We start from the raw sequence: 16172 nt of genomic DNA on the forward strand, positions 1-16172 counted from the left end.
TGTGGAGATCACTTGCAAATCTTTAATATTTTTCAAATTTTAATGAGAAATATTGATTAGCTACAGCCTACAAACTACTCATATGTTAATGAACTTATTTCAAATACTACAAGAAAATTTAGACTTATAAAGTTCAAGATGATTAACAACTAAAGCAGATAGAGTTAACTCTAGTAGAATAGAGACTGCAAGATACATATGTGGATTGAATTGATCCTAAAGTTTCATTTTGGATATTTTACCTTCAGTTCATTCTTCTAATGTGCTGATTTTGCAAAGGGAAGATAGTATTGTGGGATGGCTTTTATTAGCATACAGAGAAAGTAAAAATTTGAAGACTTACCTAGAGACTGTTTCTGAATTAGTTGTAAAAGGAAGGCTACAAATACATTTATTGTCAGGAACAGACCCAATTGAAATTTTAGTGACCTCTTACTAATGTTGAGATAATGTCATTATGTGTTATCAATGAAGATTAGTGAAGAGCTTGCAGTAATGACATGAAAGAAATTAATAACAAATATCCTAACATGAAATGTCTGCTGTTTATAAAAATCTAATTAGATCGTCCTAAATGTTATAAAGAAAATGCAAATTGATAAACCAGCTACATTCTATACAGATACAAATAAGTTGTGAACAATGGGATATAAATCAGACAAAATTAGCAAAGTAATCCAAACCCCATATACTTAAGTTCAAATCTCAGAGCTGTATGCTCCTATAATATTAGTTTTTCCTGAATTAATATAACTGACCCAAAGTGCTGAAAGAGTTGTTTTCCATATGAAGACAGCTGAATTTGTTTCTGATCATTCAGAATTAACCTTCTTACTTATTTAACTGCAACAAATAATCAGAAATAAAAACTATCAACTATATGTAGCTCATATTCAGTATCATACAAGTTTTCCAGGTTCTTTGGCAGAAGGAAATGAGAGAATTGACCAATTAATAAGAACTGTGATAGTATCCTCAAAATTGAAAAACACCAAATAAAGAGTAAATGAGGTAGAAATTTCTGGTTTTACAACAACTCACTTGTATCATATAAAAAATTTCTGGATGCTGTCCTGTGAGAGAACATGCATATCATGATTTTCTAGAAGCTGTATTGTGAGAGGATATGTGATGTTTATCTGAAAACAGACACTTGAGAGTGTGAGTGATATTTAAACGAATGTAAATGGAACCCTATAAACAGTGAGAGGATATTCTTGCATTGCTACACCACAGAACTCTTTTTCGTTGCTGGTCTTTGCTGGTCTCTGCTGGACTTAACTTTGTGGAGAGAAATGTGCCAAAGAACTTCTCGAACTTCTCGTGGTATCCAGCTGACTCTGGCTCTTTCCACTGGCTTGTGCCCTTTTAGCAGAGCCTTTTGGTTTCTGCTGAATTTTGCTGCTGTGACTGATTCATGTTTGGTGTTTGTTATTAAACTGGACTGCTAGTATCCTGAAATTGGCCCAAGGAACTACTTCTAAACACGTCCACAACACACTTTCCTATTAACCTTGTTTATCCTCTACTTCTGATCAGCATGTTAGAAGGAAATTTGAGAAATTTAAGAGCCCTAAATAAACTAGGCTTGAAAAATCTAAACCTGCAGTAAAAGTTTTCTTGAAAAAAAATCTATTACTTGGCAGCAAACCAAGGAAATTATAAGAATATGTCCTACTTATAACTAACTCCATTACTCTCCAGATGTAACTCTAAGAGTAACAGAAGAAGAAGAGGAGGAAGAGGAGGAGGAGGAGGAGGAGGAAGAGGGAGGCCTGGGGGAAGGAGGAGGAGGAGGAGCAAGAGCAGCAGGAGCAGGAGGAGCAGGAGGAGGAGGAAGAGGAGGAGGAGGAGGAGGAGGAGGAGGGAGGCCTGGGGGAAGGAGGAGGAGGTGGAGGAGGAGGGAGGCCTGGGGGAAGGAGGAGGAGGAGCAGGAGCAGCAGGAGCAGGAGGAGGAGGAGGAGGAAGAGGAGGAGGAGGAGCAGGAGCAGCAGGAGCAGGAGGAGGAGGAAGAGGAGGAGGAGGAGGAGGAGCAAGAGCAGCAGGAGCAGGAGGAGCAGGAGGAGGAGGAAGAGGAGGAGCAGCAGGAGCAGTAGAAGCAGGAGGAGGAGGAAGAGGAGGAGGAGGAGGAGGAGCAAGAGCAGCAGGAGCAGGAGGAGCAGGAGGAGGAGGAAGAGGAGGAGGAAGAGGAGGAGCAGGAGCAGCAGAAGCAGGAGGAGGAGGAGAAGGAGGAGGAGAGAGGCCTGGGGGGAGGAGGAGGAGGAGGAGGAGAAGGAGGAGGAGGAGGAGGAGCAAGAGCAGCAGGAGCAGGAGGAGCAGGAGGAGGAGGAAGAGGAGGAGGAGGAAGAGGAGGAGCAGGAGCAGCAGAAGCAGGAGGAGGAGGAGGAGGAGGAGAGAGGCCTGGGGGAAGGAGGAGGAGGAGGAGGAGTAGCAGGAGCAGGAGCAGGAGGAGCAGGAGGAGGTGGAGGAGGAGGGAGGCCTGCTGGGGAAGGAGGAGGAAGAGGAGGAGGGGGGAGGAGGATTAGGAAGAACAAGAACAAGAAGAAGAACAAGAGGAACAAGAAGAAAAGAAAATTGAAATCTGGCAGACTGATGTGTTTCATTTTGCAAAATTTGAAAAACTGAAGTTTGTACAGCATACTGTTGATGTATAATCAGGATTTCAAAGGGCCCCTGCTTTGACTTCTGAAAAGCTCATTCTATAGTTACACAGTCGTTGGAAATAATGGTAATATTGGTGATACCTACACAAATTAAGACTGGCATGCCTCTAGTAGGATGAAGTAATTTTTTGCATTTTATAATACAAAGCACATTATGGTCATATCGTGCAATAATAAGAGGACAAGCAGTTGTAGCAAGATCTAATCACACTTTAAAAGAAGTGTTTATGAAACAAAAATGAAGACTAAAGATCCCGAGACAGACTAAATTGTGTCTTGTGTTCTTAATATCAATGAAAACGGAACAACAGAAGCTGAGAAAAAAAATACTTTGAAATTCAAGTAGTTTATACACTCTTCTGATGTACTAGCAGCAGAATGAAAACCTGTAATAGTTTTGCATAGGGAACAAGGTTTTATTTATGTTTCTACAGGGAATGAAAGTATATGGTTACCATCAAAACTTATAAAGATTAGATTTGACCAGTGATGTCCTCCTGCTGAGACATGAATTTCTCTACATGGCCAATGAGACTTTTGGGCTAGCTATTCTTCATGGTTTATTATCTCATGCCATTCTGTCACATAGCATGGACAGAGACTTATATTACAGTTTGGTTACACATCCAAATGATGTATACATCAAACAAAGAACAATGAATCATTAATAAAATTATGCACATTACAGTTCCAAATACATGTTAATGCAGGAGTGTACCTATACTTTCTTTAAAAGTTTCTGTAATTTCAGAGCAAAGTCACCAGGCTCCAATGAAGACAAACAGTATCCTAGATGGTCCAGCTTCACAGGCTGCCTCAGTAATTGTTTTCTAAAATAAAAAAAATGCATCCAGGGCAGATGGTCTAGCCCCAGATACTGTTTCAGCCAGGACATCAGGTAATCCCTGTATTTTCCTAGCCCATATAGCTAACTCTCTTGGGGGCTTTGTCAATATCCCAATTTTCTTAGGCTCCCTAAAATATGTCTTTGCTCTAGGACAGCAGAAAGCAATTTAGCAACATGACACCACCCCCATTCCCAGGAGGAGAGCTGTGTAGTTTTTGGTAATTTGGTGAGTTATGAGTGTTTGCTGTCATTTAGGAGGGCAGGTTTCAAGTTGTTAATTATCATAGTACGGGAGGAAAGAAAGTAATGTCATTAGAATCAAGAATCGCTTTCTCTATCACCTCACTACCAGCTTTTTCTCCTATCTAGTATTAGGAAGAAGATGGGCTAAAGGGAATAAAATGGGATAAAAAGGGATATATGGATAAAAAGATAAAAGAATGAATTATTGTATCTCCTTTTAGACTTAAGAAAGCAACAAGGCTCAAATATTTTACAATTCTATGGATTACTATATATATTGAGAGATTATATTTATATTTGCTATAACAAATACATATATCATACATATCTTTCAATTCTTGTTTAAGGTATCATATATATGAAACTCATTGAAAATTTTGATGGAATATTTGTGTTCTTGAAAGCGAGTGGCATAAACTGCTTAGGATAATTAAGAAATGTAAGGTAGTAGTTATTCATTTATAAATAATCCAAGTTATAGTCTTGTTAGGAAGAACTTCCATTAATTACAGGAATAAGCTTTATTGTAGCCACCTGTATACATTCTCAAAATTAAGCAGAAAGTAAATAGTTAAAAATATGAAATATTGGTCTATTCAGATTTTCTTTAGATAGCTAGATGGTCCTCAGACACTTCAGAGATCTACAGAATATGCCATTTAAGTTGCTTTAATACTGAAAGGCATTTTAGACAGAGACACACCTCAGCTCCTAGAAGCACCCCAATATGCTTCAAAGAAGAGGCAATGAAAAACCTCCACATAGAGTTTGCTGCAATTGTGGTACGAATGGCCATTGGACAAAAACAAAAACAAAAACAAAAACAAAAACAAAAACAAAAACAAGCAAAGAAAAACCTTGCCTTTACCTCTACTGTTGACAACATGTAGTCCAAACTGTGAACAAGCAAGAAACTGGGAAGTCTATTGACCATTTTGCCATGACAAGGTAAGCCAGCATTTGAAATTCCTGTTTCACAGAGGAATTTGTCAGAAATTCTTAGCCTGTCAACCAAATATTGGATGCCCCACGAATACAGAGGAAACTTGGGTGACTGCCTGGGCAGCCAAGAGTCTCTGTTATTTCCTCAGGCTGGGAAGCGGCTTGCACTGCACTTGCAGTTTACTCAGGTAATATTTATCCTTCTCAGGTTTCTAATGTGGTTGAACACTAGATATAGTTACATGTATATAGTTATAGTTATAGTCTAATGGTTTCCTTATTAAATATTAAAAACATAAAAGCTTGAGTTGTTTAAGGTCTAGAAATGTTTTTAGAGTTTTAGGGTCTAAAAGGATATGTTTAAGTTGACAAATGCAAGATATGATAAGAATGTAATTCAGGTTGGGAATGTTGCTATCACCAAGAGAAAAGACTAGATCATGAGTACTTTCTCCAAGTTTACCAAATAAAAATGGAAATATAATTCTTGCCCAATATTTCTCATAATTTCTCTTATTCTTACTGTATATAGACAGTTGTTGGAGGTAGACTAAAAGCAATTTATTGGGCTAAAATGGGGAAATGTAAAGAGAATTTTGTTTTCTTTAAAAACAAAGTTAGGTTATGTAATTATGTTTTTGGTTTCATATCAAGTGCGAGATATGGAGTGCTTCAGAGTGTCCATTGTCACTGACTTTGGTTTGTCTTGTGCTCTAGTAGGTCTGTGATTATTTTTACAGTTGAAGATAGTTTGCATTTGAAATTCTAGGGACTATTCACAATGTATAAATGTGAGAGATCCAAAAGAACCTGTGGCAGCTGCTGCTCCCCTTGGCGGTTTTTCTTCCTTTCTTTCTTTCTTTCTTTCTTTCTTTCTTGCTTTCTTGCTTTCCTCCTTTCTTCCTTTCTTCTTTTCTTCCTTTCTCCCTTCCTTCCTTTCTTCTTTCTTTCCCTTCCTTCCTTCCTTCCTTCCTTCCTTCCTTCCTTCCTTCCTTCCTTCCTTCCTCCCTTCCTTTTTTCTTGCTTTCTTGCTTTCTTTTTCTTTCAGAAATTTTATTTACCAGCATTTCAAATGTTATCCCTTGTCCAGGTTTCCCCTCCAGAAACACCTTATCACCTGCCCCCTTCCCCTGCTTCTATGAGTGTGCTACCCCACCCATTGAACCACTCTGCACCCTGCCCTGGCATTCCCCTATACTAGGGCATCGGGCCTTTACAGGACCAAGGACCTCTCTTCTCGTTGATGTCTGACAAGGCCATCCTCTGCTATATATGCAGCTGGAGCCATGGGTCCCTCCATGTGTGTACTCTTTGCTTTCTTCTTTGCTGTCCCTAATGATTATGGTCCGTGCTACTGCACATCCTTGCTGCTTTTCCTTACTGTTGCTGCTTGGTCTGATGTAGCATTTGTTCTTTTGCTGCATTTGCAATTGCTGGATTACTGGTTGGAAGTATTCTGACACCTAAGAACTTGATGTAATCTGAACACCTACACCCCTTTCCTGCCTAAACTTTTGTCTTACCAAACTAGTTTTTGAGGTTTGAAAGTGATTGTAGTGGAGAAGAGTGGTAGATATAAGAACCCCCAAAAAGTAGCCAAGAATCATGAATACAAACCTGGTTACTCTTGCATTTGGTGCATAGATGTTTATAATTCTAACATCCTCTTGGTGGATTTTCCATTTCATCAGGATATATTATTCTTACATACACTTTTTTTGTTTGAAGTCTTTTTTTCAGATATTAAAATAGTTACACTAAGTTGTTTTGGAGGTCTTTTTGGTTCAAATTTATTTTACTATTGTTACTATTCCCAGGTTCTTTGTAGCTTTGACATTCACTTATATTTCTTGGATACAACTGAGAGATGGATCCTATCTTCAAATACAGTCTCCTATACCCTATGACTTTTCATTGGGGAACTGAAGCGATTGATGTGGAGAGCTGTCAATGAGTGGTGTTTGTTGGTACTTGTGATTTCATTTTGATGGTATGGGTGATTACACACACACACACACACACACACACACACACACACACACACCTGCCCATTTTGAATTTTTCTTATGATATTTTGTGTGTGTGTGTGTGTTTTCTGTGGTGATGGTAAACTTTTTATGTTCATTCTTTATTTAGTATATCTTTTTATCTCCTCCCCTAAGTTGTGTTCATCTGTTCTTGGGTTCTTTTGTTCTTTAATCTAATCTGATATTTTGTGTCCCTTTACAGGAAAATTGAGACTATTAATATTTAGAGTTATTATTGAAGCATGTGTATTAATAATATCATTTTATTGATTTGGTGTTTTTTCTGATATTTGTATCATTTTTATGCCATAGTATTGTTTATCTCTGTGGCACCTTTTCTGTTTCATCTTCCTTTTAAATTGAAATGCTCCTTCTAGTAATCTCTGTAAAGGTTGCTTGGTGGGCATAAATTTTTACAGTCTATTTTTATCATGGGAAATCTTTATTCCTCTTTTAGTTTTAGTACATGTTTTGTTGAGTGTAATTGTTTGTGTTGGAAATTGTGGTATGACTCTTGTTGTTAAATGTATATTTTTCCCATGGGCTTGTCTTGACAAGTGATTTGACCCTTTGTAATTATAGACTTCAATAACCTTTCTTCTGTGTTTTCAGCATCCTTACTGTAATATTTAATGGGAAATTTAATCTGTCATCATATCTTGTTGATGTTTTATAAGATTTTTGTACCTGGCATAGCTTTTCTGTCTTTACATCTGGCTGATTGTCTTCTTCAAAAGTTTTAAAAATATTTTTATGTTCTTCGGTCTGGTATTTTCTTCTATGCTCCTAATTTTTAAATGTCTTATGTATCTCCTAGAGCTGTTTTATGTTCCAATGATTTTAAATGTTTTGATCATTACTAAGTGATTGAATCCTTGAATTTACTGTCCATCTTGATACTATGTATCCCCGTTATTTATTATATTGATGATGCTTTACATTGAGGATTTAGTGTGGGTTGTGGAACTTTTCCATTTTGAGAATAATTTCTGTTTGACTTCTCTTCAGCAATTCTGTTTCCTTATTGAATTTTAATTTTTACATCTTGTATTTAATTTTATTTCATTCATCTTTTGGTTTGACTTATTTTGCTGTTCATATGTTTTCTTTTGCTTATTTAACCATGGTTATAGTTATTCTCTTAATGTTCTTTCCAATAGAAAGCCTGTAATCATGTTTTCATTGAGGGTTGTTATTACGTAATTAGTTATTTGGAGGAAAGATATCTTATTTTTTTTCTACTCTTTGCTTGGACTTACCATCTAGAATTAATCTATTGATTGACTTTTCTTTAAAATTTCTTTATTTAAAATTCAAAGTTGCTTTTTTACTTCCAATAGAAACATTTATGATATTCAAGAGATACCTATGTAAGATTGATGTGTATTCTTGTGAGTTTCATATTGAGGGCCAGGTTTTCTATTCACAGTCTTGCTTTGAGTGTCATGTACACCATATATCCAGCCTTGTCTCCTTCCTTGGTCTTCAGCAGTCCATGGAATTTGTGAAATGTCTTACACCTGTGAAGAACATATAAGAATAGTTGGGGTTACTCTCAGGGTTGACATCTTCAGCTTTATAAACTGTGGAACTCTGATTACAGTTGTGGATATATTTGATCTCAGACATATCTGATACCTATGTCTGTATAAAACTCTGCCATCCACTAAGATTTTTGGAACTTCCCTTTGGCCCTGTTTTCTGTGTAGTCCCCTAATATTGTCTATAGCTTAACTACTGGATACTCTTTGTCCACCACTGAATGATATTTGTATATGCTTGCTGTCCCTTCTTTTCTCCTGCAAAATATCATAGTAAAAATTATCACTGTGATTATTGCCAACTACAAATAGTTCTATTATAACAATGATTATCATAATAATAAATTCACTAATCTTTTATACTTTCATATCCAACTCTTAATTAAAATTATATCTGCCAGCTGTACTGGGTGATAGAAAATTGACTGACAGAATTCTAATAGCAGCTTTATAGACTTAGTAGAAGCCATCAATATCAAACTGGTATTTCTTAAGTTTTGCTAAAATACAGTTATTTATAAATTCAGTGATGTTAGATTGAGAAAATTAGTAAAACCACTAAAATACGAAAATATTCTATCATTTATTATGATAGCTATAAGACTTCCTTAATTTCTCTTCTAATTTGACTTGATATTTTAACTATCTGACCAGTTGTCAAAATCAAAAATCAAAGATTTTCTTTTCCATTTTTTTGAGGATATTTTCTTTTTTCTTTTTTTAATTAACTTGAGTATTTCTTATATACATTTCAAGTATTATTCCCTTTCCCGGTTTCCGGGCAAACATCCCCCTCCCCCCTCCCCTTCCTTATGGGTGTCCCCCACCCAACCCTCCCCCCATTGCCGCCCTCACCCCATAGTCTAGTTCACTGGGGGTTCAGTCTTAGCAGGACCCAGGGCTTCTCCTTCCACTGGTGCTCTTACTAGGATATTCATTGCTACCTATGGGGTCAGAGTCCAGGGTCAGTCCATGTATAGTATTTAGGTAGTGGCTTAGTCCCTGGAAGCTCTGGTTGCTTGACATTGTTGTACTTTTGGGGTCTCGAGCCCCTTCAAGCTCTTCAAGTTCTTTCTCTAATTTTTTCAACGGGGGACCTATTCTCAGTTCAGTGGTTTGCTGCTGGTATTCGCCTCTGTATTTGCTGTATTCTGGCTGTGTCACTCAGGAGCGATCTACATCCGGCTCCTGTCGGTCTGCACTTCTTTGCTACATCCATCTTGTCCAATTGGGTGGCTGTATATGTATGGGCCACCTGTGGGGCAGGCTCTGAATGGGTGTTCCTTCAGTCTCTGTTTTAATCTTTGCCTCTCCCTTCCCAGCCAAGGGTATTCTTTTTCCTCATTTAAAGAAGGAGTGAAGCATTCACATTTTGATCATCCGTCTTGAGTTTCGTTTGTTCTAGGGATCTAGGGTAATTCACGCATTTGGGCTAATAGCCACTTATCAATGAGTGCATACCATGTATGTCTTTCTGGGATTGGGTTAGCTCACTCAGGATGATATTTTCCAGTTCCAACCATTTGCCTACGAATTTCATAAACTCGTTGTTTTTGATAGCTGAGTAATATTCCATTGTGTAGATGTACCACATTTTCTGTATCCATTCCTCTCTTGAAGGGCATCTGGGTTCTTTCCAGTTTCTGGCTATTATAAATAAGGCTGCGATGAACATAGTGGAGCACGTGTCTCTTTTATATGTTGAGGCATCTTTTGGGTATATGCCCAAGAGAGGTATAGCTGGATCCTCAGGCAGTTCAATGTCCAATTTTCTGAGGAACGTCCAGACTGATTTCCAGAATGGTTTTACCAGTCTGCAATCCCACCAACAATGGAGGAGTATTCCTCTTTCTCCACATCCTCGCCAGCATCTGCTGTCACCTGAGTTTTTGATCTTAGCCATTCTCACTGGTGTGAGGTGAAATCTCAGGGTTGTTTGGATTTGCATTTCCCTTATGACTAAAGATGTTGAACATTTCTTTAGGTGTTTCTCAGCCATTCGGCATTCCTCAGCTGTGAATTCTTTGTTTAGCTCTGAACCTCATTTTTTAATAGGGTTATTTGTTTCCCTGCGGTCTAACTTCTTGAGTTCTTTGTATATTTTGGATATAAGGCCTCTATCTGTTGTAGGATTGGTAAAGATCTTTTCCCAACCTGTTGGTTGCCGTTTTTGTCCTAACCACAGTGTCCTTTGCCTTACAGAAGCTTTGCAGTTTTATGAGATCCCATTTGTCGATTCTTGATCTTAGAGCATAAGCCATTGATGTTTTGTTCAGGAAATTTTTTCCAGTGCCCATGTGTTCCAGATGCTTCCAGAGTTTTTCTTCTATTAGTTTGAGTGTGTCTGGTTTGATGTGGAGGTCCTTGATCCACTTGGACTTAAGCTTTGTACAGGGTGATAAGGATGGATTGATCTGCATTCTTCTACATGTTGCCCTCCAGTTGAACCAGCACCATTTGCTGAAAATGCTATCTTTTTTCCATTGGATGGTTTTGGCTCCTTTGTCAAAAAATCAAGTGACCATAGGTGTGTAGGTTCATTTCTGTGTCTTCAATTCTATTCCATTGGTCTATCTGTCTGTCTCTGTACCAATACCATGCAGTTTTTATCACTATTGCTCTGTAATACTGCTTGAGTTCAGGGATAGTGATTCCCCCTGAAGTCCTTTTATTGTTGAGGATAGCTTTAGCTATCCTGGGTTTTTTGTTATTCCAGATGAATTTGCAAATTGTTCTGTCTAACTCTTTGAAGAATTGGATTGGTATTTTGATGGGGATTGCATTGAATCTGTAGATTGCTTTTGGTAAAATGGCCATTTTTACTAAATTAATCCTGCCAATCCATGAGCATGGGAGATCTTTCCATCTTCTGAGGTCTTCTTCAATTTCTTTCCTCAGTGTCTTGAAGTTCTTATTGTACAGATCTTTTACTTGCTTGGTTAAAGTCACACCGAGGTACTTTATATTATTTGGGTATATTATGAAGGGTGTTGTTTCCCTAATTTCTTTCTCGGCTTGTTTCTCTTTTGTATAGAGGAAGGCAACTGATTTATTTGAGTTAATTTTATACTCAGCCACTTTGCTGAAGTTGTTTATCTGCTTTAGTAGTTCTCTTGTGGAACTTTTGGGATCACTTAAATATACTATCATGTCATCTGCAAATAGTGATATTTTGACCTCTTCTTTTCCAGTCTGTATCCCTTGATCTCCTTTTGTTGTCTGATTGCTCTGGCTAGAACTTCAAGAACTATATTGAATAAGTAGGCAGAGAGTGGGCAGCCTTGTCTAGTCCCTGATTTTAGTGGGATTGCTTCAAGTTTCTCTCCATTTATTTTAATGTTAGCAACTGGTTTGCTGTATATGGCTTTTACTATGTTTAGGTATGGGCCTTGAATTCCTATTCTTTCCAGGACTTTTATCATGAAGGGGTGTTGAATTTTGTCAAATGCTTTCTCAGCATCTAATGAAATGATCATGTGGTTCTGTTCTTTCAGTTTGTTTATATAATGGATCACGTTGATGGTTTTCCGTATATTAAACCATCCCTGCATGCCTGGGATGAAGCCTACTTGATCATGGTTTATGATTGTTTTGATGTGCTCTTGAATTCGGTTTGCCAGAATTTTATTGAGTATTTTTGCATCGATATTCATAAGGGAAATTGGTCTGAAGTTCTCTTTCTTTGTTGTGTCTTTGTGTGGTTTAGGTATAAGAGTAATTGTGGCTTCGCAGAAGGAATTCGGTAGTGCTCCATTTGTTTCAATTTTGTGGAATAGTTTGGATAATATTGGTATGAGGTCTTCTTTGAAGGTTTGATAGAATTCTGCACTAAACCCGTCTGGACCTGGGCTCTTTTTGGTTGGGAGACCTTTAATGACTGCTTCTATTTCCTTAGGATTTACGGGGTTGTTTAACTGGTTTATCTGTTCCTGATTTAATTTCGATACCTGTTATCTGTCTAGGAAATTGTCCATTTCCTGAAGATTTTCAAGTTTTGTTGAATATAGGCTTTTATAGTAAGATCTGATGATTTTTTGAATTTCCTCTGAATCTGTAGTTATGTCTCCCTTTTCATTTCTGATTTTGTTAATTTGGACGCACTCTCTGTGTCCTCTCGTTAGTCTGGCTAAGGGTTTATCTATCTTGTTGATTTTCTCAAAGAACCAACTTTTGGTTCTGTTGATTCTTTCTATGGTCCTTTTTGTTTCTACTTGGTTGATTTCAGCTCTGAGTTTGATTATTTCCTGCCTTCTACTCCTCCTGGGTGTATTTGCTTCTTTTTGTTCTAGAGCTTTTAGGTGTGCTGTCAAGCTGCTGACATATGCTCTTTCCTGTTTCTTTCTGCAGGCACTCAGCGCTATGAGTTTTCCTCTTAGCACAGCTTTCACTGTGTCCCATAAGTTTGGGTATGTTGTATCTTCATTTTCATTAAATTCTAAAAAGTTTTTAATTTCTTTCTTTATTTCTTCCTTGTCCAGGTTATCATTGAGTAGAGCATTGTTAAATTTCCACGTATATGTGGGCATTCTTCCCTTATTGTTATTGAAGACCAGTTTTAGGCCGTGGTGGTCCGATAGCACGCATGGAATTATTTCTATCTTTCTGTACCTGTTGAGGCCCGTTTTTTGACCAATTATATGGTCAATTTTGGAGAAAGTACCATGAGGAGCTGAGAAGAAGGTATATCCTTTTGCTTTAGGATAGAATGTTCTATAAATATCCGTTAAGTCCATTTGGCTCATGACTTCTCTTAGTCTGTCGACATCACTGTTTAATTTCTGTTTCCATGATCTGTCCATTGATGAGAGTGGTGTGTTGAAATCTCCCACTATTATTGTGTGAGGTGCAATGTGTGCTTTGAGCTTTAGTAAGGTTTCTTTTACGTATGTAGGTGCCCTTGTATTTGGGGCATAGATATTTAGGATTGAGAGTTCATCTTGGTGGATTTTTCCTTTGATGAATATGAAGTGTCCTTCCTTATCTTTTTTGATGACTTTTAGTTCGAAATTGATTTTATTTGATATTAGAATGGCTACTCCAGCTTGCTTCTTCTGACCATTTGCTTGGAAAGTTGTTTTCCAGCCTTTCACTCTGAGGTAGTGTCTGTCTTTGTCTCTGAGGTGTGTTTCCTGTAGGCAGCAGAATGCAGGGTCCTCGTTGTGTATCCAGTTTGTTAATCTATGTCTTTTTATTGGGGAGTTGAGGCCATTGATATTGAGAGATATTAAGGAATATGATTATTGCTTCCTGTTATATTCATATTTGGATGTGAGGTTATGTTTGTGTGCTTTCATTCTCTTTGTTTTGTTGCCAAGACGATTAGTTTCTTGCTTCTTCTAGGGTATAGTTTGCCTCCTTATGTTGGGCTTTACCATTTATTATCCTTTGTAGTGCTGGATTTGTGGAAAGATATTGTGTAAATTTGGTTTTGTCATGTAATATCTTGGTTTCTCCACCAATGTTAATTGAGAGTTTTGCTGGATACAGTAACCTGGGCTGGCATTTGTGTTCTCTTAGTGTCTGTATAATATCAGTCCAGGATCTTCTGGCCTTCATAGTTTCTGACGAGAAGTCTGGTGTGATTCTGATAGGTCTCCCTTTATATGTTACTTGACCTTTTTCCCTTACTGCTTTTAATATTCTTTCTTTATTTTGTGCGTTTGGTGTTTTGACAATTATGTGACGGGAGGTGTTTCTTTTCTGGTCCAATCTATTTGGAGTTCTGTAGCTTCTTGTATGTCTATGGGTATCTCTTTTTTTAGGTTAGGGAAGTTTTCTTCTATGATTTTGTTGAAGATATTTACTGGTCCTTTGAGCTGGGAGTCTTCACTCTCTTCTATACCTATTATCCTTAGGTTTGATCTTCTCATTGAGTCCTGGATTTCCTGTATGTTTTGGACCAGTAGCTTTTTCCGCTTTACATTATCTTTGACAGTTGAGTCAATGATTTCTATGGAATCTTCTGCTCCTGAGATTCTCTCTTCCATCTCTTGTATTCTGTTGGTGAAGCTTGTATCTACAGCTCCTTGTCTCTTCTTTTGGTTTTCTATATCCAGGGTTGTTTCCATGTGTTCTTTCTTGATTGCTTCTATTACCATTTTTAATTCCTTCAACTGTTTGATTGTGTTTTCCTGGAATTCTTTCAGGGATTTTTGTGTCTCCTCTCTATGGGCTTCTACTTGTTTATTTATGTTTTCCTGGAATTCTTTCAGGGATTTTTGTGTCTCCTCTCTATGGGCTTCTACTTGTTTATTTATGTTTTCCTGGAATTCTTTCAGGGATTTTTGAGATTCTTTCAGGCATTTTTGCGATTCCTCTCTGTAGGCTTCTACTTGTTCTCTAAGGGAGTTCTTCACGTCTTTCTTGAAGTCCTCCAGCATCATGATCAAAAATGATTTTGGAACTAGATCTTGCTTTTCTGGTGTGTTTGGATATTCCATGTTTGTTTTGATGGGAGAATTGGGCTCCGATGGTGCCATGTAGTCTTGGTTTCTGTTGCTTGGGTTCCTGCGCTTGCCTCTCGCCATCAGATTATCTCTAGTGTTACTTTGTTCTGCTATTTCTGACAGTGGCTAGACTGTCCTATAAGCCTGTGTGTCAGGAGTGCTGTAGACCTGTTTTCCTCTCTTTCAGTCAGTTATGGGGACAGAGTGTTCTGCTTTCCGGTGTGTGGTTTTTCCTCTCTACAGGTCTTCAGCTGTTCCTGTGGGCCTGTGTCTTGAGTTCACCAGGCAGCTTTCTTGCAGCAGAAAAGTTGATCTTACCTGTGGTCCCGAGGCTCAAGTTCGCTCGTGGGGGTGCTGCCCACGGGCTCTCTGCAGTGGCAGCAACCAGGAAGACCTGTGTCGCCGTTTCCGGGAGCTTCAGTTCACCAGGGTTCCAGATGGTCTTTGGCTTTTTCCTCTGGTGTCCGAGATGTGTGTGCAGAGAGCAGTCTCTTCTGGTTTCCCAGGCTTGTCTGCCTCTCTGAAGGTTCAGCTCTCCCTCCCACAGGATTTGGGTGCAGAGAACTGTTTATCTGGTCTGTTTCCTTCTGGTTCTGGTGGTGTCTCAGGCACAGGGGTCCTGCCGCTCCTGGGCCCTCCCCCACGGGAGCCCAGAGGCCTTATACAGTTTCCTCTTGGGCCAGGGATGTGGGCAGGGGTGAGCAGTGTTGGTGGTCTCTTCCGCTCTGCAGCCTCAGGAGTGCCCACCTTACCAGGCGGTTGGGTCTCTCTCTCACAGGCTTGAGGATATTTTCTTGTTTGTTCCTACTTTAGTATCATTCAGTTATACTGTCAGGTGAACTCTAACAGTCAATTTGAAAGTAGTTTTCTTAGTATGAACTTATTGCCATGAAAAGAGGAATACTGTTTTCATCAATGAAGTGCTGAATCCATGGAGATTTTATGCCTTTCTTTGATGAACTCTAATAAATATCAGATGACATGGAAAATTGATGCTGTTGAGAGTATGGTTCACAAAATTTTATCTAATTATTTAGATTCCCCACTAATCCATAGGATCTTCTGATAAAATCTTGAATAAATTTAGGTCTCATATCACTTGCATATTCAAAATTCTTTGCCTTACTCTCAAAACTAAAGGAACAAACATATAAATAAATATATAGGTAAATTAAACAGCAAAGATCTGCCTGCTTTATAATGGCGGCGATACATTCAGGAGAGTTGATTCCCAGCCTCCTTTGTTGGCAACATATCTTAGGAAAAGAAAGTATATAAAGAATATGTGTTTTACTGACTGATTTCTCTAGAGTCACATATCCATGAAATTTATACAGTATTAACCTTAAAATATAGAGGAGAAAGAGAAAGAATATAATTCCTGAACTGAGGCCTAAGTTGTATCATTACTTAAATTTTTGAATGCATAAGAGAAGATGCCTGCACTTTGGTCCAGAAAATAA

General features: G+C 38.2%; 1 protein-coding gene across 3 annotated transcripts in view; it reads right to left on the reverse strand.

Moving 5' to 3' along the window:
* LOC108350038 (uncharacterized) overlaps positions 1-16172 on the reverse strand; it is a 231441-nt gene that overhangs the window by 205409 nt on the left and 9860 nt on the right. For all 3 annotated transcript variants that reach the window (XM_087641643.1, XM_087641645.1, XM_087641644.1), the window contains exon 2: positions 8089-8242. The gene's annotated coding sequence lies outside the window, so the exon portion shown is untranslated. The remainder of the gene's footprint in view (positions 1-8088; positions 8243-16172) is intronic.

Source organism: Rattus norvegicus, chromosome 2 (assembly GCF_021556685.1).
Source record: "Rattus norvegicus strain SHRSP/BbbUtx chromosome 2, alternate assembly SHRSP_T2T, whole genome shotgun sequence".
In the NCBI taxonomy this organism is placed as follows: Eukaryota; Metazoa; Chordata; class Mammalia; order Rodentia; family Muridae; genus Rattus; species Rattus norvegicus.